The following is a 25,926-nucleotide window of genomic DNA, read 5'->3' on the forward strand; positions in this document are numbered from 1 at the left end:
GACATTGTGGATATCACAAGATAAACACTGACAACTCTGTTCAGAACTACTCCACTTTCCTTATGTAAACAGGTACATGTATGTCCCCACCCCTTGCCATTTAATCAAAGACTTTGAATCTTCAGGCCAATCCCTCACCTACAGTGTACGAGTCGTCTCCCCCGAAATCCAAAGACAGACAGAAATTTAGCCAAGTGCAGAAAATTACTCTGTGTTACATCCTCCATGAAAGAGAAGGGCCTGGATGGACATCCATCCCCAAAACCATTCCTGAGCTCACTGCTGGCCTTGGGAACAGGAAGGTAGAGCTAAGAGCAGAAAAAAAGCAAAGGAACAAAACCCACCTCCTACTTAGAAGCTCTTCTACAGCCTCAGCACACAAATGCTGAGAACCTACTTAAAACAAAACAAGCCCCCTGAAATGACAGGACAGCAAGCAAACAAGCCTGCAAGGAAGAAAATCTGCTGCACAGGCTATTGCCCGTTTGGTTATTTTTCCATACGCTACAACTACAACTTGCAAGACAGACCTATCTACTGGTAAGACAAACATGAATTACACACACCAAGAACATAAATCTGTTTGCATCGCCAAATACTGTTGTCGTGGTTTAACCCCAGCTGGCAACGAAGCCCCACCCAGCCGCTCACTCACTCCCCCATGGTGGGATGGGGGAGAGAATCGGAAGAGTAAAAGGGAGAAAACTCGTGGGTTGCAATAAAGACAGTTTAATAGGTAAAGCAAAAGCCACGTATGCAAGCAAAGGAAAGCAAGGAATTCATTCACTGCTTCCCATGGGCAGGCAGGTGTTCAGCCATCTCCAGGCAAGCAGGGCTCCATCACGTGTAATGGTTACTTGGGAAGGCAAACACCATCACTCCGAACATCCCCCCCTTCCTTCTTCTTCCCCAGCTCTATATGCTGAGCATGACGCCATATGGTATGGAATAGCCCTTCGATCACTTGGGGTCAGCTGTCCCGGGTGTGTCCCCTCCCAGCCTCTTGTGCACCCCCAGCCTACTCGCTGGTGGGGTGGGGTGAGAGGCAGAAAAGGCCTTGACTCTGTGTAAGCGCTGCTCAGCAGTAACGAAAACATCCCTGTGTTATCAACACTGTTCCCAGCACAAATCCAAAACATAGCCCCATACTAGCTACTGTGAAGAAAATCAACTCTACCCCAGCCAAGACCAGCACAACTATAGTCAGACATTATTTCTCCTTTCAAAGAAATGTGGCTATGTACCATATACACAGCAACACCCTCCTCTCTCACACGCTCCTCGCAACAGAGAACTCAACACGCCGTCATTACTATATACAATGTCACTCCATCTTTGCCACAGCGCACGTCCCTGTCCACCCCACTCGCGGCCACACCACTCCTGTGGCACTGACCTCCTTATTTCCACTCTCCTACCCGGCTCCACCCCACCTCCGCCATCCACCGTGCCTCCAAGCCCCAGCCGTCCACGCACACCGCCTGCCTGTCAGATCCCTTCTGGATCACCTGCAGGCAGCTGCCAGGCGCTTGGTCCCTTTCCCTGGCCATTGCCATCCCGCAGACAGTTTAAAGGCCACTTCTTTTCCCCACTCCTCCCTTTCTGTCTGCTCACGCTTTGGCCTCTGCTTTCTCAGTTCTCCCCAACACTTCTGCTTTTTCCAGAAGCACCTTCACCTCCTCTCTCTCAAACCTGTTTGGGCCCTTCGTGACTAATTCTTCCATTTGGGCTCTCCCTCGCTTGCACGGCTTCAGTCCCTGCTCACTGGCTCCCTGTTTGCCAGGACATTTCAGCACGAGCTTAAGTGCCTCCTCCTTGCCCCTTCTGTCCTCTTCCCTAGAAGATGCCCGTTCTTCAGGCTTTTCTATCTTCAGTTACTACAGAGTCATCTCCAGCCACCAAGCTTGTAACTTGTTCTCCTCTGGTCTGTTCAAGTAACTCTGCCACTAAGAGCATAGTGCTCTTCCAAAAATCAAAGGATGCCAACACCCAAGTCAAATGTCTCGCATGTCAGGTTCAAGTGCCATTCTTCTCTTTCAAGGACCTCCACAGTTCCACCTTACTCTCTTTTGCGTGGGCAGTGATTCACTCTCCCTCATGCATCTTTTGTATCGGTTTCCCACCTACGACCTTGTGTTTTGACACTGCATTTAGAACTGGTTTTTCATTATTTTTTTATTCATTCTTAAAAGCATATTTTCCATAAATGACTCAAAATTATTTTCCAGAATGAAATCCATCTCTCAGTTTTGTTGTTTTTTTTTCTCCTAATGCATAATATGTGTAGTACATATTGCTATGTTCTAATTGGCATGTATATTCCTCAAGGCAGGGACTTGACATCTTTTATAGGTGCTCTTTTATATACTTTTATACAGTGCCAAATGTTCTGACTTCAAATAATTTCTAAGAGCAAATTATCATTATAAAGTCAAGCTTCACCTTTTCAAAGAGTCAAAGTCCCTCTTTTCATCAGAGGCACAGCCAGAATTTGAGAAACAGGGATTCTTTCCCATGAGTCCCAAAAGTAAACTAATCCCCTCTTCTGCCTATCCAGAGTTCATCTCTTCGTGAACCAAAAGGACCATCAGATAGTAAAGAAACGAACAAAGCATAAATCACGTCACTAACCTCTCGTCTGTTTGCCTTTGTCTTAAAATTGGTTTCCAGCCAATTTGATCCTTTTACAGGATATTAATAACAACAAGTAAGAAGCGTAATAACAAGTAAGTTTCAAGTGCCACATACCACCAAAATAAACACTTCTCTCTCCATTTCTTCCAATTCACAAGCAACTAGGAAAAAGTGGGCTATATGGAACATCAAATTAAAGTATAAGATCCCTAGTGGTGAGTCTCACTTAAGTGAGGTATTCTTCTTACAGGGGTTAGTCTCTTTCTACACCTGGGACTATAAGTCTGATTTAAAAGTTTTCCAAACTCACTTTCCTCCAGCACGTGCATGCTTCTTTATATCACATTTTACCATTTTGCAAATAGAAATATACTCTTCAGGGCGATGCTGAAGCAAGTAGATTTTCCACCAGAGAAGCACAATGTAACTGTGACTCTTTAACTCCAAGAGCAGAATTTGAGCCACACTGTTAAGTCCTTAAACCTGTTACACAACAAATAAGCATGGATTATGGCATGGCTGGTTCATTATGGGATGTTTTGTGACGCTATTCCTAACACACAAACGCCGTTTGTCTTAGCCACATACATAAAGACCGTTCTCCTATTTTTTGTTACGCATCTTATTTATCACTTTCACTTTTCTGCATCTCACCCATTTATTACTCACCTACTCCCTATTTAATACACTTTTACACCGTAGAGAGTGCTAAATAATAATGATGTAACAGCTCATTATTGTACTTGCTCTGTATATAAATGGCTGCTTGCACTACAGTTACTTGACACTTCTTACTATCTAAACAAACCATGTTTAACTATATATTATCTTTAGTACTCCATGGGTATTCCACTTGCAGCGCTACACACAGAGCGTACAAATAAAAAGAAGCAATCTACGCCGAGGAGGTTTTTATTTCAGGAGAAATATCAAGCAAAACCAATAAAAAATGCCTGACTAAAAGCACATTTTTAGGCAGGTGTAATCTAATTTTGGCAGGTTTACAATAATCAGCTACAATGCTCCTCTAATACTTTAGAGGATTTTGGGTTTTATTTTTTTTTTAAAACAGGTTTAGATAAGCACACCCGTATTTACTTCCTTAGGTAATGGGTACATTTATCAAAGTCACTGTTTATAATCTGAAGAGAAGATTTCCTCACAAGAAAAAAACTTGCCATATAAAAAAAAAACCAACAAACTCCCAGCCTCACAACTTGACTAACAGAAAAAACACATTCCTGAAAGAGAAACACACATAGCATTACTACTGTGTCTGGGGTCACAAGTACAGCACCTTATCTATAATCATATATTTTCTAAACATAAGGTAACTTTTTTAATAAAATCCATACATCAGGCTTGTAATCAAGTAGGACAACTCCTTTCAACATCATAACTCTTAAAATACAGCTTTACTACTAAATGCTAAGTATCATTCCTCATTCTATCACACTTCTCTACTGATAGGCTTTCAAATACCTCCTGAACTTCCCACGTGATTAATTCAATCACATATAAAGTCAAGGTGTTACTTAAAAACACTATCCAAAACCAGGTATGGTTAAAACTTGCACAGAAAGGACAATAAAAATGATGATTATAGTACTGCCAACTCAGAGCACTAAACCTCATGGTTCAAGCACTCAAATATGATACATCCAAAGACTTAGGAGAGGTTTTAGAACATAACTTAGCTGTGGATTCTCTTATTTGCCTTTTGAGGTTTTACAGTACACTCCGTCATGTCTCGAGCTTCTTCCAACAACCGTGAAGCTGAGGAACTCTCAGTTTTCAGAGGCTTACATCTTCTGTTTTGCAACCACCGGACTGCAGAAAAACATGCTTCAGGAAACGATTCCTATCTTCTCCACTGACAAAATCGTAAGAAGTGGGAACACCATAACTGAAGCAAACAGATGTGGTATTGCTTTCCTCCTCCGCTTCACCCATAAAACACTCCTCAGAAGGCTACGGCTGCATACCTATAAACATCTAACACAAGGGGACAGAATAATCCCTCCACATACTCATTCGGTGGATGGTCAGATGTACAGAACATGCATAGCCTCCACTTACTCCATGGGATTTACATGTAACCAAAAAATCAGGCAAAAGAAAACAAACTATTTTATTTGGTTTAGAAAAAAAAATATTTAAGTATATAACGTTTGAGATCTAGGTTCATAAATAATTTCCTTAATGCTTTCGACTAGACGTAACAAAATTAAGAACACTAAAGATAAAATACAGTGTTAAAAACCATCTGAATTTGATGACCCTGTATAACCATAAAAAAATCAAGGTACTCGCTGACAGATATCCAGTGCCATATACTCCTTGGCCCCAGCTACTTCTCCATCAGGACACAAGTCCTTTGTTATATCTGCCAGGTCCCTTGTTGTGCAAACGTGGCACAAACGTTGCAAAACCTTGAATGGTACTAAAAATACTTTGATCTTCTGCCAGAATGTTTCTAGTAAACCATAACCCTGAATATAAGTAGAATAGATGGTGATAATGGTATTGTAAGACCAGACAGCTCTGAGGGAGCAGGCAAACCCCACTGTGTCTCACTGGGTTTGTCATTTGCAAAACTGGGTCTGTCTTGGGTACAACTAAAGGCAGCTGCAGCATCTGCTAACACCGAAACCAGTAAGAGGAAAGGATTGGGTTGTTTTGACCCAAATTATCAGGTATCCTGTAAAAGAGAAGTCAACAGGCCAACCCTCTGAGACACACCAATAATGTTGGAAAATAAAGGTCCGGAGTAGCATCTATTTCACCATCTTATTCTCCAGCGTATTATCACCTTCAAACTTGTGAGGATAACGTTCCTCTGTATGCTGCAGACTACTAGCCAAAGGTACAAAGGGTGGTCTCATGCTGCTACCTACATGCTGCCTCATGCTGCCTTCTAGATGACTGGACCAACCGAGGCTGGTCCAGCCTCTGAAGCAGGGTTTGCCCACCACGGGGCCCCACCATGGGGCAACATGGTATCTCTTGCATGAGGCACCTGTTCTTTGGGAGCCCCATTACAGCAGTGTTACACAGCTCTCTCATTCCATGAGGATCTCTCATCTCAGGGCTAGTGGAGAGATCACCGGCTCACAGGAGGTTTAGGCACACTCAAGGCTTTTTGGTTACAAACTGTGAGTCAAATTCTAACCTGAGTCAGATGGGTGTCCATCCCGACTTACCGCACCGACTTTAGCGGAGTCACCGCACACTTACACCCGCACGAGAAGGGAGACACCCGCCCTTCAGTTTTTATTTTTAAGTGCAAGGCTGCCATTTACCTTCCTTATACATTTGGAATTATTTCCTTTTGCACCAGACTTCTTTTTAAACCCTGCCTGAGCCTACGAGGTGCAGATCAGCTGGAAACCAAGGCGCCCAAAATTATAAGAAAGTTCCCAATTCGCGTAGTGCCTTACCACTACCCGACTAATTCAAATGAGGCTCAACATTTGCAAATGGACAAACTCATGAAAGAAAAGCCCATCCCGGGCTAAGAAACCAAAAAGACACAGACATGACCTCTAGCTTAGGAAGTCACTGAGCTGCAAACTGGTCGAACTGGGAGAGTACCCCAGGAGGAGTTACCACCAAAGGCTTGTCCCACTTCTCACGCTCCTTCCCCAAGCAGCCGCCACCGAGCGCTGTCAGAGGGAGGATACTGGAGAACACGAACCTTCAGCCTGACCCAGTTCAGACCCACTTATGTTTCCGTGGCTATTAATAACAAATCTCAAGCCATCTGCTGCTGTACAAGAAAAGGCTGAAGGCCTCCCCGTGTTCAGGTCTTACAGCCCACCCACCTCCAGCTGAAGGGGGGGAGTCACTTTTATGTGACCGCAGAATTTCACAGCAAGCCTTATCTTTCATGGCGAGCTGCAAAACAGCCAGCGCTGCAGCCGCCCAGCGCACAGCCAGCATCTCCGGCAGAGCGGTGGGAACACGCCTCGCCAAGGTAAAGCTGACTCCCTTCCCTGCCTTTTTATGAACATATGCGAGAGGTCAACAGTCTCCAGAAAAGCTGACAACACAACTTTCAAGCTGGGAAGGCAAATAGCGCTGGTTCTGCGGGACATAAGGAAAAAAAAAAAAAGCAAAGCTCTAAAAACACACACATTTCCTCCCACTCTGCTACCTGCTCTGTTTCTGTGTCACTGCTTCCCACCGTACAGGCTGTCAGGAACACCGACAGCTTCCTTACTGCAAACCACACACCACCGCGGCTGCCTACAAGGAGCGCGAGAGACGTCCTCTTTGTGCCTCCATCGAATGGACTCGAGTGACCAACTCAAGTGTCTTGCACCCAAAGGGGAGGAACAGACATCAAGGAAAATACATATGTAATAAGTCACATTAATTAAATTGTTTTCTTAAGCAATGACATTTTAAAAGATGTTTTAAGCTTTAAAAGGCTTCAGTACCCAAACACCATCAGATTTCTTGAGTGAATGGCATGCTACTATGAAGAAAGAGAGGAGATCATCAGGGTATTTGCACACACACCCCCCCTAGCCTCCACAGCTTTCACTGTAAGACCAATAGTTTCTCTGTTTGACAGTGAAACTCATCTGCAGAGATTTTGTGGCTAACAAGCATTTGATTTCACTTTCCAGCAACAATGCAGCCATCGTATTACAAATACCATCAAATGAAATCTTAATTATTTTCAAAGAGTCACTTGGTAGCTGTTAATGAAGGCAAACTGTTAGGGAAATCCTGCCAAAAGAAAGTAATGACCAGATGTGTATCAGTGCAGCGAGGTCTAATTTAACGGAATAACAACTTTAAATCATTAAAGAGTCGGACCCATCTATTATCAACACTCATCCCAACAGTCATTTTGAAGTATTCCTCCTAACCCAGAATCTATATAAGCCCTCAAAAAAGTAGTTTAGAAACCATGAAATAGATGTAAATATCTGAATAAGAGAAAGAGCAATAATTTTAAAGGCTTTCCCATTTAAATCTCAATTTGTTTTCAGTAACTTCTATTAACCTCTCTTTACAGCTTTTTCAGAGTTCATAATGCTTCCTGCAACCTAAAATAAAACAAACTGCAGAGATGTCAGAAAGTTATAGATGCGCACTTTAATTACCCTACGTTAATAATGTCTGTCATCTACATTAACATTGTAAACGAAAACAACACATGCAAACTCGGGGATGTGCTTGCAATAGTTTGTACCCTTTGCTGCCACGCCTGTGCGGCAGCAGCTAATTAAGGCGGTGAGCTATGCTGATACGGAGCTGTTGCTAGGCTGTGAGATCCTACGTTATAGCTACTTCTGTGGCAAAAACAACGATTTATAGTCCAACTTACTTTTAACTGCACAGCGTGGGGCTTTGAGAAAAGACATTTCATACTGATATTACTAGACTGATATTTTTCACAGAACTGAAAGTGAACTATGTTTCCGTATACATTAAACAACTGGAAAGCGCAACTGAATGAACAGCTTGTATCACCCTACATTTCCTTATAAGGGATTTGCAACCCAAAAATATTTAAACTCCTCCGATAGCCTTTTGACATAAACATACTAAACTCCAAGGCATAAAACCACAACATATCTTCAGCACAGTGCAGAAGTACCGAATTTAAAAGCTATTTCATTTCTAAATGCTTCTTTATTAGAAGAATGCTTGTTGCTTCACTGGTTCATACGCCCATGTCTCCGGCCTATGGAGCAGATAAGTGAAACAACATCTATGCATTTTATAATAAGTTATCTCCACGTTATTGTTTAACCATCGTGCCCTGCCCGGACTGGCCCAAGGGCTACTTCACGAACTATCTCCCCTTTAACTTGACCAAAGGCTTGTCGTTGCTCAGGGCCCCATTTGAAATCGTTCTTCTTCCAGGTCACTTGATAGAGAGGGCTTACGATCAGACTGTCATTTGGAATATGCATTCTCCAAAAACCCACAATGCCTCAGAAAGTCTTGTTTCCTTTTTGCTAGTTGGCAGACACATGGCTGTTTTGTTGATCATATCCACTGGGATCTGACAACATCCATCTTGCCATTTGATTCCTAAAAACTGCATCTCCTGTGCAGGTCCCTTGACCTTACTTTGTTTTATGGCAAAACCAGCCTTCAGAAGGATTTGGACTATTTTATTCCCTTTCTCAAAAACATCTTCTCCTGTGTTGCCCCACACGATGATGCTGCACATGTTCTGGAGCTTCACCCTGTTCCAGTGCCGTCTGGATCAGTCCATGGCAAACGGCAGGGCTGTGTTTCCACCCCTGGGGCGGCCGATTCCAGGTGCACTGGATGCCCCTCCAAGTGAAAGCAAACTGTGGCCTGCGCTCTGCTGCCAAAGGGATTGAGAAAAACACATTAGTGGTATCAGTTGTAGCATACCGCTTGGCTGCTTTTGACTCCAGTTGGTACTGAAGTTCCAGCATGTCCGGCACGGCAGCGCTCAGCAGCAGCGTGACTTCGTTCAGGCCACAATAGTCTACTGTGAGTCTCCACTCTCCATTAGACTTTCACATTGGCCATATGGGACTGCTAAAGGGTGAGCGAGTCTTGCTGACTCAAGTCTTGCTGACTTGCTGAGTCACTCCTTGGCTCTCCAGTCGATGAATCAGCTCATGGATGGGAACTGGGGAGTCTCAGTTGGTGCGATATTGCCTCCGGTGCACTGTTGTGGTGGTGATCCACACCCGTTGTTCTTCGACCCTCAGCAACCCCACAACAGAAGGGTCCTCCGAGAGACCAGGCAGGGTGGACAGCTGTTTAATTTCCTCTGTCTCCCAGGCAGCTACACCAAAAGCCCACTGGTACCCTTTTGGGTCCTTGAAATACCCTCTCCTGAGGCAGTCTATGCCAAGGATGCACGGAGCCCCTGGGCCAGTCCCAATGGGTTGCTTTTGCCACTCATTCCCAGTTATGCTCACTTTGGCCTCCAATACAGTTAGCTGTTGGGATCCCCCTGTCACTCCAGAAATACAGATGGGTTCTGCCCCTTTATGGCTTGATGGCATTAGGGTACACTGTGCACCGGTGTCCACTAAAGCCTTATACTCCTGTGGGTCTGATGTGCCAGGCCATCGAATCCACACAGTCCAGTAAACCCAGTTGTCCCTTTCCTCCACCTGGCTGGAGGCAGAGCCCCTCTAGCCCTGGTCATAGTATCCATTACTCACTTCTTGGAAATACAAGTCAGGAGTTGCTTCATTACAATCAGAAGTAAGATCAGCCCTTCTACTCTGTCCAGGGAACTGCCCACGGGAAACTGGGCAGCACAGATTGGCACTCCAAGGAGAAAAGGTAAAGAGTGTAATTATTAATAGTTTCTGAAAGATGGCTCCTGAAGTACACAGATGACGGCAATGCTGAGTACAAATGCCAGATTAGTCTCACGACCAGTAATTTTATCATATCATAAGCCAGTGTTACCCAGTACAGCAAAATGATAACCTTAATCCAGTCCCCAGAGATGATAAACAGCACAACAGGGAACACACACAGCAAGTAAGGCGTTACAGAGCACAACACTCAGAACAAGCACAACTCTGAGAGCAAATAAATCAACCTTGCAGCCAGTGACTATTAACCTAATATAATGAATGCTTATAACAAATTTGTTTTAACACGCTCTGGTCAGTTCTGTCGTTATCTTAACCCTTCAAGCCCCACGTTGGGTGCCAGAAGGGACTGTTGTGGTTTAACCCGGCAGGCAGCTAAACACCACACAGCCGTTTGCTCACTCCCCCCTGCAGTGGGATGGGGGAGAGAATCAGAAAAAAGATAAAACTCATGGGTTGAGATAAAGACAGTTTAAGAGGACAGAAAAGGAAGGGAAAATAGTAATAATGATAAAAGGATATACAAAACAAGTGATGCACAATGCAATTGCTTACCACCCACAGACCGATGCCCAGCCAGTTCCCAAGCAGCAGCCATGCCGCCCCGGCCAACTACCCCCAGTTTTTTGTTCAGCATGGCACCATATGGTATGGAATAGCCCTTTGGCCAGTTTGGGTCAGCTGTCCTGGCTGTGTCTCCTCCCAGCTTCTTGTGCACATCCAGCCTCCTTGCTGGCAGGGCAGTATGAGAATCTGAAAAGTCCTTGACTTAGTGTAAGCACTGCTCAGCAACAACTAAAGCATCAGTGTGTTATCAACATTATCCTCATCCTAAATCCAAACCACAGCACTATACCAGCTACTAGGAAGAAAATTAACTCTATCCCAGCCAAAACCAGGACACTTACTTACAGAACAAAAGCTGAAGCCAAAAGTTGGTCTCATTCGTTCAGCACAATAGAATCTTTCCAGGGAGAGTCTCCACAATGATCAAATACCAATCAAACATGCACAAAAGCACAGTTCTTCACCCATCAATTCTAGCACCCACAGGAAAATTTCCTGGGAGGGTTACGATTATTTTTATTTATAATTATTTGAATCACTTAGCTGAAGAAATGCAACCAACAACTGAAAAACTTCATTCAAGGTTTTAATTATTCTCTTAGTGTCTTGCCATGAAGTTTGTTCTGACATTTTTTCAGCTGGCCAAGAAAAGCAAACACTTGTCAAGGTCAGGGAGAAATAGTTGGTTCTTGCTTCATCTGAATTCCAGTTCTGGGCAACAAAAAACCCAGCAATTTAAACAGGAAACTAGACTGATAGTTCTGAATTCATCTTTTCCATGAATGGAGAACCAACAGTGAGTCTGCCTGCTTCTGCTTGTTTCATCATTGAGGGAAAGAAAAAAAAAATTTAAAAAAAGCCTCAGAATTGATCTTGCTGGAGAAGATCTGCAAGCAGTGGCTGATTTAATAAAGCTATTCTTCAATGAAGCACATGAGAAGTAAATTGCAGAGCAAAGTAGTGTGTTGCTTTCCTAATACTGCAGTGTTTGTTTCTAATATGAACTGGAGTCTCTTGGACAAAAAAAATTTCTGAAGACAATCAAGTGCAAGTGCCCCCAGGTCACCACTCACTGTCATACAAGCTAGTGTAGTTTCAGTGACATTGCAAGCACTCTGTGGCTTTACTTTGGCTGACCTAGAGCTTAACTGCTACACTAGGCTTTTAAAAATTGATTTTATCGGAGTAAAAAGTCATTTTATGATGTACGCTGTTCATATTTGGTACCAAGATAACAGCGTGCACAATCATGAGGACATTTCCTTAAAATTTGAGCCACTATAGCAGTGACTCATAGGAAAAAAAATGTTTCTAAAACCAGCACCATCGGTTCATCGTAAGAACAGCCCTAAGAGACGAAACCAATGCCCCCGGCTTTAGAATGTACAAAGTAATTCTGAAGTAGGCAACAGCATCCTTGTTCAAAAAGGTGTCTTCTTGACTTCATGCTTTGAGCAGCTCTCTTATGCCATAAGCCATTAACCTCTCCATGAGTTAGCCCAAGCTGTAATGTTTTACTCTGATAATATCTTGGTATAGCGAGTTCCACAGATCTTTCCAAAGGCCTTTCAGAGGTCAGCTCATTCTTGCACCCAGCCACATTAAGACATCTCTTTTCACTCAAGCATCGCTCCAACTCCACAAACTGTTACAGGCAGTATTAGTTTTGAATATAAGTTCAGTGTAGAATATTGGTAAAATAACCTGAGCCTAAAGCAACCTTTCCTCAATGCCTACATTTAACTTGAAAGAGACGTTAAGCCAGTTTTACAATACAGTAAATTTTAGATACTTGCATGTGCACAGGCGCACAGCAGTTAGACAGACAGATGAAGAGAGAGGTGTAAATTGAAATTTTCAAAGTAGCCAAGGAGACTTAGGCATTTTATTTTGGAGGTTCCTTTGAAAACTTCAGCTGTGCTTTTTGCAAGTCCACTCATTTGCTTTTTTGTATAAGGGTTAATCAGATAATTTAGTGGTAAGTACTCAAGAATGCATACCCAGAAAGGAAAAAAAATCGCTCTTGCACAGAGGAGGAAAGAAAGAAAAAAAAAAAGGGGGGGGGGGGAGAGGTTACAGAGTGAGTTTTTGAAGGAAGTACTTTTTGGTCTACCCTTTAGTGCATGGGGATTCAGTATGCTTTAATTGCTATTTTGAAAATGCCCTATTTTGTCTGCAGAGCATGCCAAAAAGTGTCTGAAACCATTAAACTTCCAGGTATTATCCAGAGCGGCTTTTTAAAAGGACGCATAGTGAATCCTGTTTAAAATGTAATAACAAGAAGTATTTTATATTGTCTGAGGAAATCTGTGATGTTCTGAGCCTCACAGCTTGTCCAAACTGTATGGTAGTATTACAGGGTGTATTTAGAACTGCTATTTTATAAATATACTTTCCTAAAAGATGTAGTCTTAGCATTTCCACATTTTGTTGTATACTGCCTGAATAAAAATATCTGATGCACATAAATTATCGTGTCCTAAAGTAGCCTGCATTAGAGAAAGCCTCATCCATCTCCTTGTTCCACATAAAACCATTAAACTGCTCCAAATGGTAAAGTCAGCATTTCATAATTATAACTCTACATTAAAGCTTTTGTGTTGTTATTCTCCAGGAAAACTTGCACCTATGTTTTACAATGAGAGGAAAAATATCAAAGTACATCTTACTAAAGGTTTATGAATGAATCCATTGTACCACTGACGAAAAATGCATAAAGCCAAAATCCGTTCTATTTCCACATTACTTTTTTTCCTTCCAGAAGAACAAAAGTTGACCTAAAATTATTTTCCTTTCTGAAACTGAATGCAGAGGATGGGCTGTGCTGTAAATACAGGCTTTTCAGACATCTTAAACAAAAAAAAAAAAAGTGGTTATTAAGAATGGAACAAAAAGAAACTTAAGTCATTAACTGAAACTTTACACAAGCCCCAATTCTGCAAACACTTACGCAACCGAGTAACTTCACACACATAAATAATCTGATTAAGTCCAGTGCAGCTACTCATATTTTCAAAGCTACTCATACCTATTAAGTGTGAGTAGAATCATGTCACAGTAGATTTAACAAAGAGTGAAATCAGAGATTTCAGTGTGAAACTTCAAAATTTCTTCCAAAAAGGCAGTACTTAAAACATTTGATCAAATTCTACTCATCTGCTCTAAGCAAAAAACCCACAATACTTAAAATTATGTAAAATTAAACCTGAAATTTCCCAAATGATGTGCAAATATTTTTCGAACAGTTAATTGGCTCTGGAGGTATTAACTAGGTTACTAATTTAGGCAAACACTTTTCAAGTCTCAGGTATCTCTATAAACTATCATGTTTAAGTGCTTAACAAGGAGAGCTTGCTTTTCAAAGTGCTTATTACTGCAATTCTCATTGACTGCAATGGGATTTCTAAGTACTCAGCTCTTCTGAGTAAGGGAATACTTAATAACAGGACACAGGAGTGCAAATTTAGAAATCTATAATTAGGTCATCCATATTTTACAGGTTTTGTCTGAATAAGTAATTTGTGCATTGTTCTAGAGATGATAAACTATCACACCAAAAAAAAAACCCCCACAAAACCCTAGAAATTATGACACAGTAAAAAAAAAGCAAACTCCCTTTCAAAGAATTGTATGAGAGAATGCCAATGGAAGACTGGAGCTTTGATCTTCTTTTTAACAATCACTCAGAGAGTGGCAGAAATATCCTTAACCCTCCAAAATATATTCAGCCAACACTACAAGATGCCAGTGCTTTCTCAACAAGCATTAAATAGAGGATGACTTCACCCGAGAAGTCCTTTAATCGTTCCTGTATTACTTTGTTGTTTAAGCACACAGCAAAAACCTCCCTGTCATACCTCTCCCTGTATCTGCGGATAGCATTCTCTACAACTTGGATGCAATAAGCTGCAGTTCATTTTTCAAATGTAGAATCAATACTGTTAAGTGGGAATCTGAGGGGGTTTTTTCCCCTTGTATGAATGCTTGTAACCATTATTGAATCATTTCTCATCTGCTATCTTGCATAATGTCGGCATTTGCTCTTTCAACTTTTGCCTTTGTTTCTGCTGCATCTCCACTTTCAGAACCTGCTTCCAGACTCATTTTGGAGGCATTTAGTCATAGCAGGGTTGTAAAATCACTTCCTTGGGATGCTCACTTTGTGCTGTGTTAAACAAACAAACAAACAAACAAAGCACACCAAACATTTAAAAAAAAAATCACTTCCTGATATTTTTGTTGATTTCTTCCCCTCAATTTTAGGGTGTTAGTGAGTCAGTTACCAAATGAAACTGATGCTGGAAAGCTGTCAGGAAACTATTTATATCTTGCAAGTTATTAAGTGTTGCAAATGTTTATGTTTTAATTTAGAAAAATTATCTGTTACCAATACATCAACCCTCTCAATCACTGATTTCCTAACGTAACAAACCCATAACCAAAAGACAGATCAATACGTGTTTGATAATCACCAAACATAAATTGCCCATGTATAGTATTGATCAGCAGCTTTTTTTACATGTGCAATAGTTCGAGGGAATAACAGGCACTTGGCAGTATCAACACTGCGCTGACAGAAAGAGAAACTGGCTGGCACTCATGCAACATCATGTCAGTAGATACCGCGTCCATCAAACGCTGACAGTTTGGCAGATCAGGCGCTCTCTGCCATAATGTCATAATGATTTCAATTTACTTCTCCGCAGCACCCAAGGGCTGCGATTTCATCAGCCATCCAAGTCTCTTCTCTTCAAGAACAAGATTCTCTTGCTTTAACAGCCTTGACAGCTCCATATATTTCCTTAAACTTTCCTAGCAGGCGTAACCGGAACAGTAAGAAACAAGAAGCTGTTACTGCTTCCTTCATAATTTATAGGAATAACTGAAGTTTTATTTAGCAACTAACACTTCACGCTCAAAATTCAAACAGCGGCAAGTTTCAAGTGCTGAAGAACGAACAGAAACAGAAGAAGGAAACCCAACAAAACCCGCCGGGGTAGAGATTTTTACAAGCCCGAGGTAGGTAGGGCTGCCTACGCTTCTAACTGAAGACTAAGACGCTAGCATTCGACGTCCAAAAGATGTACTTGCACCCACCGAGAGAAGGAAATAACAATTTTAATTGAGGATGGGCAGCAGTACAGAGATGAAGTCTGGCACCTCTCCACCTGTGGATGGAGAAAAGCACAGGCAGCTGTGTGCATTCGGGCCCCAATGGGAGAACACAGGAACATGACTGCATGAGGTCACCAAGACGTTGTCAGCAAACAGGAGATACTCAGGTATTTCCCCACAGTTAGTCAGACGGTGCAACAGAGGCAATGATCATGTCAATCAAGAGTTGAAATGAGATTCATATCTGAGTTCTGGCATCAAAGTGTTAAAGGGTCCTTAACTTCACCGCACCATTATTTTTACATGGACAGATATCTTTATCTCCTCTTCCTTTGCCACCTCCCAACTCCCTCGGGTCTTCTCTGCTGGCCGAGTTGATTAGTTAAATATTTTACATGGTCTTGAATAGTACAATTTTAATCTTTAAAACTTAACCAGTGAAACAAAAAGAAGTGCATCAAACCTTTTCTTCTGAAAGAACAGAAAGACTCAGAATTGAGAAATCATACACGGGTTTCTGCATGCAATTTCTGTTTGCCACAGGAAACATTTTCTTCTGGTAAAGCACGGCAGCTAAACCTACACTTCTGGTAAAGTGTAGGTAGAAAAACCTACCCACCTGAAAGATGAGACGGGGGGCAAGAAGGCAGTCTTTCCACCAGAGGACTTCAAAGTGCTCCCCAACTCAAACAACAACATCTCAACACTTCCAGCGGAGGTGAGCCACCACCTCCACCCCACAGCCCTGCCCTCCCACACCTGTGGCATAAAGGCCCCCCGGTCTCCACCTCTCCTTCCTCTGCCCCTCCGCCCAGGCTCTGCCTTCCACTGCACGACCGCCGTGACAAATGAAGACACCACGCCACGAGGGACGTGGGTTCTTTTTTTTGGGATTAGGTTGCTCAAGAAGTCTGGCCCGTTGGGCTTGAAAGGACGGATAAGTGACCCACAAAGCACGAGGCACTCCAGCAACAGGCACAACTTCCATGTTGTTGAGTCAGCATAAAGCAAACGATGCTTTCATTTCAGTTTGCACCACTGCAATGGTCACATCCTATGCACGGAGGAAAAAAAAAAAAAAAACTTGATCTTATCTTCCAATTTTATTTAAAAAAATAAAACCAACTTCTCAGCCACCTAATAGCTTTTAAAAATGAAGTAACAAGAAACAATCCTAAAGAAAAGTTTATATAAGCTACCTAGCACACACCACTACAAGTGACTGTTATATAAATACAGAATAATTACATCTTAATCCCCTGCTTTAAGAGACAGATCTTGTTAATCTGAAGAAGTATGCGAACTCTTTTTGTTATGCTGTAAAACTTCTCCAGATTATTAAATCAGTAAGATCGGGTACTGTATGACCTAGCTCAAACATGCAGACACCTGCTACACTACAGGATGCCTCACCTGTCAGTAACCACAGGAAGAGTAAATAAGCACAGGACAAACGAATCTGACTGCGCCCTGGTAATTGCATCGACCTGGCCTTATCACATTTTAGCATACTTGCCAATTGCTACATGCCAACCAAATCCTTCCCTCCTCACCCTTGCAGAATTGCATAGGCCATCTAGCATGTTAATGAAGCCTCTCAGCAGACCTGGTCTTCAGAGGTATCAGTGTCACAACCACAAAAGAAACAACGCACATGGATTAAAAAACAAAACAAAAACCACACCTCTCTTAATATCGACTCAGCTATTTTATAGCAACCCTTTCCTGAAAGAAGGGGTACAGCAGGCTGAGGAACCGACCCGGGCCAGGACCTCTGTTAAGGTCATCTCTCCACCAACAGTCATGGTGAAGTGCCATCTCCATGCCCAAGTGCATATACTGTTGTGCTTAAAAAAAGAACAAAAAAACACCCACACCTCTACTTTTGGCTGGGCAAGAAGGTGTAGTTTTTGCTCTCTGAAGATGACCTTGGAGTTTGGACTTTGCTTTCAAAGCCTGAAAGTTTTTCTCCTTTCATGCAACAGGGAAGATTCCATGTCCATACGTGTCTCCAGATACTGACAACAGGATCTAGTGAATACATCAGTCTTACTTATAAGCTTAATATTTGCACATTCCTACTGAGACCACACAGCTAAGTAAAACTGCTTGTCTATGAAAAAGTACCAAGTTTGGGGTAAAATGGGTGTACCTGACACTGCAGTGATGACTTCCTGGAAAATGTTAAAATACCATTTTGGGTTAGCCTAAACCTTTTAAACTTGCAATATAATGTTGTTCACCAGGAACTTTCCAAAACAAACGTTTCATATTAAAACTAATCGCCTCCCCCCAGATAAACCCAATGTTGATACATAATTTTGTAACATTTATGCTGTTTTCAGGAGGAACACTTAGTTAATTTTTTTAAGAATAAGAAGTAATTCTCACTGACTTCTTTGCCTTGGAGTCTTCCAACCGCACACCACAGAAGAGTCTTCTCTGTAGTGACACCTGCAGTGACTCCCTCAAAGCGCATATGCAAGCGGGCAGTGTCAAAACACGCTTCCTAAAGAGATGCCAGAGAGAAATTTTTGGCCAAAAGACATCCGTATAGGGGTTGCAGCACGAAAATTTGGGGAGGGGAGCGGCAACACACTTCCCTGCTCAACCGCTCCTGCTCTCACCACAGGGCACGTGGAGCAACAGGGCAAGAAGATCTCACCTATGCTATGTCAGCAGTGCATTTATTAAATTGTTTCATTTACCCAAGTCAGCATTTTAGCTTTCCTAAACCTTCTTTTACTTTCTCCTCATTGCTTTTACAAAAATCCACAGCAACAAACACTTCAGTTCCCAACTCTGCACCTGCAGCAGACACACTCTGCTGTCCTGCAGGTATCTGGGTGGAAGCGTCAGCCGGGACCTGAGCCCCCGACGTGCAGCAGCAGCAGCAGGGCTAGCCTGCACACTGATACTGTGTTATATACCCAACTAGGCTTTTAAGTTGGACAGGGCAGCTGCCACCTTGAAGACGACAGCATGCCTTAGGATAATTATAATCCTATCATCTGGGCTGCCTGAGACCCCCCTGATTCAGTATAAATTACAACTGACTTGGGAAGGGTACCGAGCACCTGAGCATCTTGAAAAACACAGCCAATGGGGAGCTGTAAGGATCCAGACACTTTATAGATTGGAAAACTACATCTGAGCATCAAGTGCTAAATCTAGCACTCGGGGGCACTGCAGATTTGTGACACTTCCAGGAGGACTCTGAAGCCATAAACTAATGGATGGATTACACCGATACATAAATATAGCAGTTTCATGCAGTAGACAAACTTCCTCCTGCCATTTAACGTAAATTATCTGGTTTTACACCCTAGTTAGGAACGTTTCAAAGAGAAGCAGTGTTTCTTCTCTTGAATAAGCAAAGCAACTATTTGAGCTCTAAAACTGGCAATAGTGAATCGTTAATTGCCTCTGAAACTAAACCCCCAGTTGTACAGACTGACCCACATGAGCAAATCTTCGCAGTCAGTTCAACAGCAGTCACTAGCATCTGCCTACATGGATCTGCTTGCCAGACCAAGGACAACTGTTAAATTACAAGCTTTGTACCCATGGCAAGTATGTTGATTAAATGAATAAATAAAGTTAGATCCATTTTATTACTGGCAGCATGGCAACCCCATGCAAAAACTTCAAAACCTAATTAATTTTGAGCTCACTCTAATACTAGTTTAAAAATATCAAATCAGTAACATCCTTTAATGTTTAACCAAACAGCTACATTTGTCCCTGGTTAAACTCTGCCAACACTGGAAATGAATCAGAGATTAATTTGGTTCAATGAATTTGGCTTTTAACCTAGACAATAAAATTTACTTGTATAAAAGCTCAAATCCCAACTGGCAATGTAAGGATGCCTTAGGGTACACTCTGGTTCTTGCCAGCACCAGATATCCACCTTTACAGCTTTAAAATAAATCTGTGACTTTTTTTTCCCCACATGTACAGGCATATACCATGCTTACATAACAAAAAATGAACACCGACTTGCAAGGGTTAATAATACGATGCTTGCTATACCCTCAAAACTATAGAGGACTACAAACAACCTACTTCTGCAAAACTGGAAGTACGGGAAGGAAAAAAAAAAAGGAAAAAAAAGGAAACCTTTTGCTCTTTCTAAGAGAAGCATAAATAGTGAATGACTACAGGATTCTTAAGTCCCTATATTAAATTGCATTCTTCCCTTTGGCATTAACTCTATCAGACGCTGCTGTTCTAGGGAGCAAGTATGTTTTTTAACAATCCTTAGCTAGGCATCTTCTGTCATATTTGAGGGACTACAGAATACAATCTCTGTTTCTAAAGTCATCATCATGACAATATTGCCTTTGTTTTCCCATTACTTAACAAGTCATGTACCATTTTCTCTTAACAACTGACCTGTACTTTAAACAAATATATTCACAGAGCATGCAGGTGTATGTCCTGTATACAGAGGACCAGCTTGGCCAGACCTGCACCCCTGAAGTCTCCACGTCAGTGAGTAGTGATAGCAAAGAGTTGAGGAGAATCCAGTCCACCAGGACGAAGAGGAGGCAAGGGGACAGAAGCGCATCACAGCACGCCGTCATAAACACACAGTGTTCTACATCACCACGCACGGCCAAGGAGGCATTTGTACCTATGAGGTTTTAGGTACCCTGTCTGCCCGGCTTTAAAGAGATGGCCAGCATCAATAACAGAAGTGAAACCAACAATTTCACATTTTTCAAGTCCTGGCCTGGTAATACCAACACTTTGTGCGTGTGTGTGTGTCTGTGCGCACGCCCAGGCAATGCCAAGCTTGGGATGACTGAGTCACACCACCACCCTATGGGGCCAGGCTGGGTAACTATTGCTAGCACCAGCAAACTCTTACTCACAAGAAAGTGCCTCTGAAGTCAGCAAGACTCCTCAGATGAGTAAGAAGTGCTCACTGATGTCAGTACAGATTATTCAGTGAGGGCTTTGAAGGTTTGGTTTTGTAGTAGTGTGTGTGTGTGTCTGTGTGTGTGTGCACATGCACAGGAGCAGACATGACTACATGAAAGCCATGAAATCATCACCAGCCTACAAGGCAGTATGGGTTACAGAGAAAAGCAGTCTGAAAGTGAGATAAGTGACCCTATACCTTGACCTTGATGTAGGAATAACCTCAGCGTAGGCTGTACCTACCCATACCAGGACTAAGCATGACTTGGGGAGTACAGGGTTGAAGTAAAACTGTACAGAGGCACAAGATATATGCCATTAGCATCTCTCCTTCTGCTGGCTCACTCCCCTTCCATCCTGCTATGCTTTCTATGCCACAGTGCGTATTTAGCACACTGCATGCTAACCTCTGGTCTCACATATGCTGATGTAAGTTTAAATTAACATGACTGAAGTCAGTGGAGAAACACCAATGAAATTCAGAGTAACTGAGCAAGGCTTAGTCTCTGGGGTCAAGGTGATACAAGGTCCTAAAGCGATGGAATTTGCATCATTCTCTGACCAGCATCTAGAAGAAATTACGAAGCCATTTACATGTCCATGGGATACGGCACCACTTTACTCCTAGCTGCACTGCTCAGAAGATACATAAAAGTGCACTTTGTATCTGTGCATATTTACTATGCCACACAGCTCTTACTAATATGCTGAATTACCAAAACCAAAAAGTTGCCATTGCTGTTTGCAAAAGCAGAATATCTTTGCAGTGGAGGAAAACTGCATAAACAATACTTTACTCCACAGGCGAGCGCTGTACTCATATGAATACACCCATGCTACATGGCATGCCAAACTTTTTCCTCCTTGGTTGCTCTCACCTCTTGTGTGACTTTTCACACTCATTTTTTCACTACTACCCCTCTGTAAAAGATACAAAGAGGGCTAACATACAGGTGAACCACCTTTATTTTTCCAGGTAGCTGGCAGGTTAATTTCTGTGATGACCCAGGTGCGTTGGCATTGATCACATTTCTAGGCACCCCTAGAGCGATGCGGAACCGGTGGTGCTTTCCTGCAAGGCGGGGGCAGGACTGGATGGTGCCGATGGTCCCCACACAGAAACCACCCAAGTTTGGAGGAGAGCAGAAAGCACTTCCACAGCATCAACACACAGGCAGCCTTCAGCACCAGGAAGACTGCTGCCAAATTTTTGCCTTGTATTGTGGATACACATTCAAACGCCAGCTGAGGATCAAATGCTGAAGTTGGCTTCCCCCCTCCTCTAGTAAAACACACAGTAAATTCAATTGTAATAACTTATTACTGTGAAAAGGGTTGTGATAATTAACAGGCATTTATTAGCATTTAATTTGACAGTAAATATGCTTTGAAGAATTTTAATGACCCATTAATGGATCCATACAACCACATGTACACAGAGAAGATACAATCAAGTCCAGGGACCGATTCTTACTATGTGTTTGTACACATCCTGGAACAACAGCAACAGATCATCATTGCTACTGGGTGCCACCATATGACAACAGCTATAATTATACTGTCCTGATAAATCATCATCTTTGGTAAGCCTAAACCGCTGACTTTGTGTCAGATAAAAACAGATGCCCGGCATGTTCCCACACACCTTTAGCTGATCATCGTGTTGTGGTTTGACTTAGAGGACGACTGTTAGCAAAAGGAACTGAATACAACTACAGAAGTTCGGAAAAAGGAACTGCTTCGTGTCCTCATTTTATCTCCTCTATAATGCTTAAAACATAAAAGTTATTACTTCTTTTTAAGAGATCAGAAACATTATACCCAGCACATTCTTTGTAAAAGTAATCAGAGTTAAGGTCGTAGCAGTAAAAGTCACGTCTAGAAAATGTGCTTTCAGGCACATTTTCACGAGTAGCCACAGAAAAGTCAGGGGATGAACAACAGACTTCCCAAGTGCTTTTTTTTAATGGCTGGTTTTGCTGACACGCATCTTTCACAAACCTAGCTGGTACTAACAAATTCTACTCATTCACAGCAATTTCTTTGTCTCCTTTCTTAAGGAAGTTTGCTGCCAGTGCTAAAAATTAACCAGCCTTAGGTGGCTGTCAGCATCCCCCCTGCCACCCTCCCAAGCCTCCAGTGCCCACAGCCTGGTTTCTCAGCATAGCCCGATCCTTCTCCCGGGCCGCTTGCAATGCTCGGATCACTCCCATTTTCATCCTGAATGCAAACCTGCTCCGCTTCATATTCCTCCTCCAAAAACTCTCATGCTCAACATGCCACATCCACCCACCCATCCCAAGTCTCCGCCACCTTCAGGTTTTGAATGTTGACACCAGCTCAAGTTCAGAAGTGGACAGCAGCTGGGAAAGGGGGACCGCAGAGCAAAGCAGATCTGGGGGACAGAGAGGCAGGAAAAGGGTCTATGATAAATGGTGATTTGTGCAGTGGGAACCAAGTCTTAAGTAACTACACAAAACAAAAATTCAGTTACTTCACGCACATGCAAACACATGTGCTTGGCCAACCTCCTCTTCTCCTTCTGCTTAACATCTCCTCTCTATAACCCCCCCTTCCACCATTATTTGCTCCGTAATTTTTCCCAGGACCCCTGGTGATGGACCAGGACTGCACATGCTAGGCACCAGACAAACACCAGGTATCTCCATAGCCTGCTCCTCCACAGCTCTGCACACTCCCTGTCTCTTCTCATGCTGCTGCAGGATGGCAGAGACCACCCAGCAGGCCGGTGCCATGGGAAATAAAACAAGTAAGATCTCAGTTAGACCATGCTAACCCATCCCAGTGGCATCCAGCGACTCTGTACAGGGACATGATGATGGAGGGAGCTCCAGCTGCCACCTCAGCCTCACCGCTCATGAAGAAAAGCATCACCAAGGGGCAATGATCCTTTTACTGCCTTAACACAGATAACCCCAGATTCCTGCCATGGTGACTTCTGATGAAGCAAAGAACAAAGACGCCCACCTACAGAAACCCAGCGTCCCTAGGTACAGGGGAAACTGGTTCTCCGCCTTGCACAGCCTTCCTGGACATCCGCGGCTCCTTCAAACACCCATTTTCTCCCCTTATTTCTGTATGGTCTTGTTACACCCTCCCTTCCTTTAATGCTGTGTTCAGCTCTTCACACCCTGCCTTTTCCTGTCCCCCAGCTTTTGCCATGCTGCTGCCCACACCAGCTCTTCACTGCCTCTGCAGAGACCAACGATGATGCCAGCCCTGAAACGGCTGAGACATCTTAACAAGTCAACCAGCTCATCTTGCCACAGCTCTGCTATCTCGAACGCAAGGTGTAACCCTGTGGGTAGAATTACACGAAGAGTAATTCTGTGTATCTGGTCTTCAATAAACTTCGCAGAGCTGTTGTAAGACTCCACAAGAAAACTCTCGAGTTATGCTAGTAAAAATCCACTAGACCCTAACAGCGTGGAAGTAGGGATGACTGTGTGAAGAGCATTTTTATTGCTCCTCCACAAAAATTATTTTTCATATATTTTTTCCACATTCATATACCTCTTATACCTAGATATTTTCTTTAAAAGATTAATGAGAAAATTCAAACTGAAAACTTCATTTTGCACATTAGAATGAGAAACTGGGATTTCAGCCCTTCAAATACTGTTCTCTTCTCCACAGTGTAAAATACACTAAACAAAGCAGAATAAACCAGGTTTGTAAGAACAACAAAAATCTGTTTCATGTCTAGCATCTTCTTAGCTGTCAGACTCGCGCTTCTGATCATCTTGTCTTTTTTCTTAAATGTCGAAGACAGTTAAGAGAGAGTGTATCCTCTTCCATGGGGACAACAGAGGACAGAGACTCTCCTGAGTGACGGGTGGGTTTTTTTCCTGTGCAGGGGAAGTACCAGCTCTGACAGCAGTGTTCCCAGACCCTACTGAGCCAGCAGGACGGCCAAGGGTCCCTACATGCTGCAGGGTAACCTGCGCTGGTCTACAAAACAACCTGGAACAGAGAGGACTTGAACCAAACTTCAGACAAACTTCTGGATCCTGCCACTGCCCTGGGCTGCTCGTCCTTCACCACGTCCATTACACTCTCTCTCCCATCTCCCGTCCTCCGGGAGCACAAAACTCACACACAGAAAAGCCAAGTTAAGGGGATAACCATCTGTCTTCCTCTCCAGTCTGGTGATACAAGCCTTGACCCCTGGACACCAGTCCCAGAGCCTGCAGGAGGCTTGGACAAGCTTTTTGCAAAGGGAGAAGAGGACTGAGGCTTTAGAGGGGTAAGGAATTAGCCCATTTTCTTACATCTGCAGGATCCCATTTCCTTCCCTTTCCTCAGCCTGCCAGACTCACCAGTCCCCAGTGGATTTCTCTTTAGCTAATATCTTCCATTCCTCCTTCAAACCAGTTCAGCATTTCTCTTCTTCAACTTTTTGTTCTCCCCCTTATTTTCCATCAGAGCCAAGGAAGTAAAAACAGTTACGAGTCTCTCCACCAATCCTCTCCAGTCCTCCAGATCTAGCTAAAAAGTTGCAGAAATCATCTTCACCTGCCATTTCATTGCATTTCACTTGGCAAGTATGGAAAAGCCAATAAACACCACTAGGTTATCTCAAGCTGTACACCAGACCAAGGTAGCGAAGGGTGTGAAAGCCACAGTGTCTCCTGAGCTAGATAGCAGAAGATAAGAGCAATATCTAAAGGACTCCATCGTGGCTCTCATCTTTTATGAAGACTCAGAGGGGATGCCCTTGTTTGCAGTTCTATGCCTAGCTCAGAGACAAATGCGTGACCTGCAATATAGAGGTGGGAGTTAAAAGATTTTGTTATGCAGGGTACACATGAAGACAGTTTGTTTGCAGGTTAGAACAGGACACGCAGAAGTCATCAGTCTATCACACAGACTGCACATCACATACATTATCGTGACTAAAAAATGCCCTAGGTTCTGCACTGAAACTGTAGGAGACATAACAGCAGATCATTCAGCAACAGGCATTTAAAATTTCGTGGCCTGGTGCTTAGTGGCCTGCATGAATTTCACAGATTACCTTACTGCTTTCACTCCCTTTTTCAGACTTTTAACAAGCGAAGGCACCCCTTTACAATACCCAGGCTCCTTAGACATCCACTTCAGAGTATCAAAATCTGGGGGAAAAGGCCCAGAGCCTAGAAGACACTTTTGAGCTGCAGACACCCTCCTCTTCAGTGCATGAAACTTTGAAGTGAAATATTAGCAATCCTTGCCTTTTGCACCACTTACTTTTGTGATACAAATACATTGCAACCTATAATCCCTAATCAACCTAGAAAATAAATGACTGATAAACCAATCTGCTTGTAACCCCATTAACAGA

The 25,926-nt window shown here is 42.9% G+C and overlaps 1 protein-coding gene across 3 annotated transcripts in view; it reads right to left on the bottom strand.

Moving 5' to 3' along the window:
* The window catches only part of ZNF516 (zinc finger protein 516), a 105,024-nt gene that overhangs the window by 68,944 nt on the left and 10,154 nt on the right, over positions 1-25,926 (bottom strand). The window contains exon 2 of one of the 3 annotated variants that reach the window (XM_072852847.1): positions 18,049-18,162. The exons of the other annotated variants lie outside the window; for them this stretch is intronic. The gene's annotated coding sequence lies outside the window, so the exon portion shown is untranslated. The remainder of the gene's footprint in view (positions 1-18,048; positions 18,163-25,926) is intronic. 3 annotated transcript variants of the gene reach the window in all.

Source organism: Ciconia boyciana, chromosome 2 (genome assembly GCF_034638445.1).
Source record: "Ciconia boyciana chromosome 2, ASM3463844v1, whole genome shotgun sequence".
NCBI classification, from domain to species: Eukaryota; Metazoa; Chordata; class Aves; order Ciconiiformes; family Ciconiidae; genus Ciconia; species Ciconia boyciana.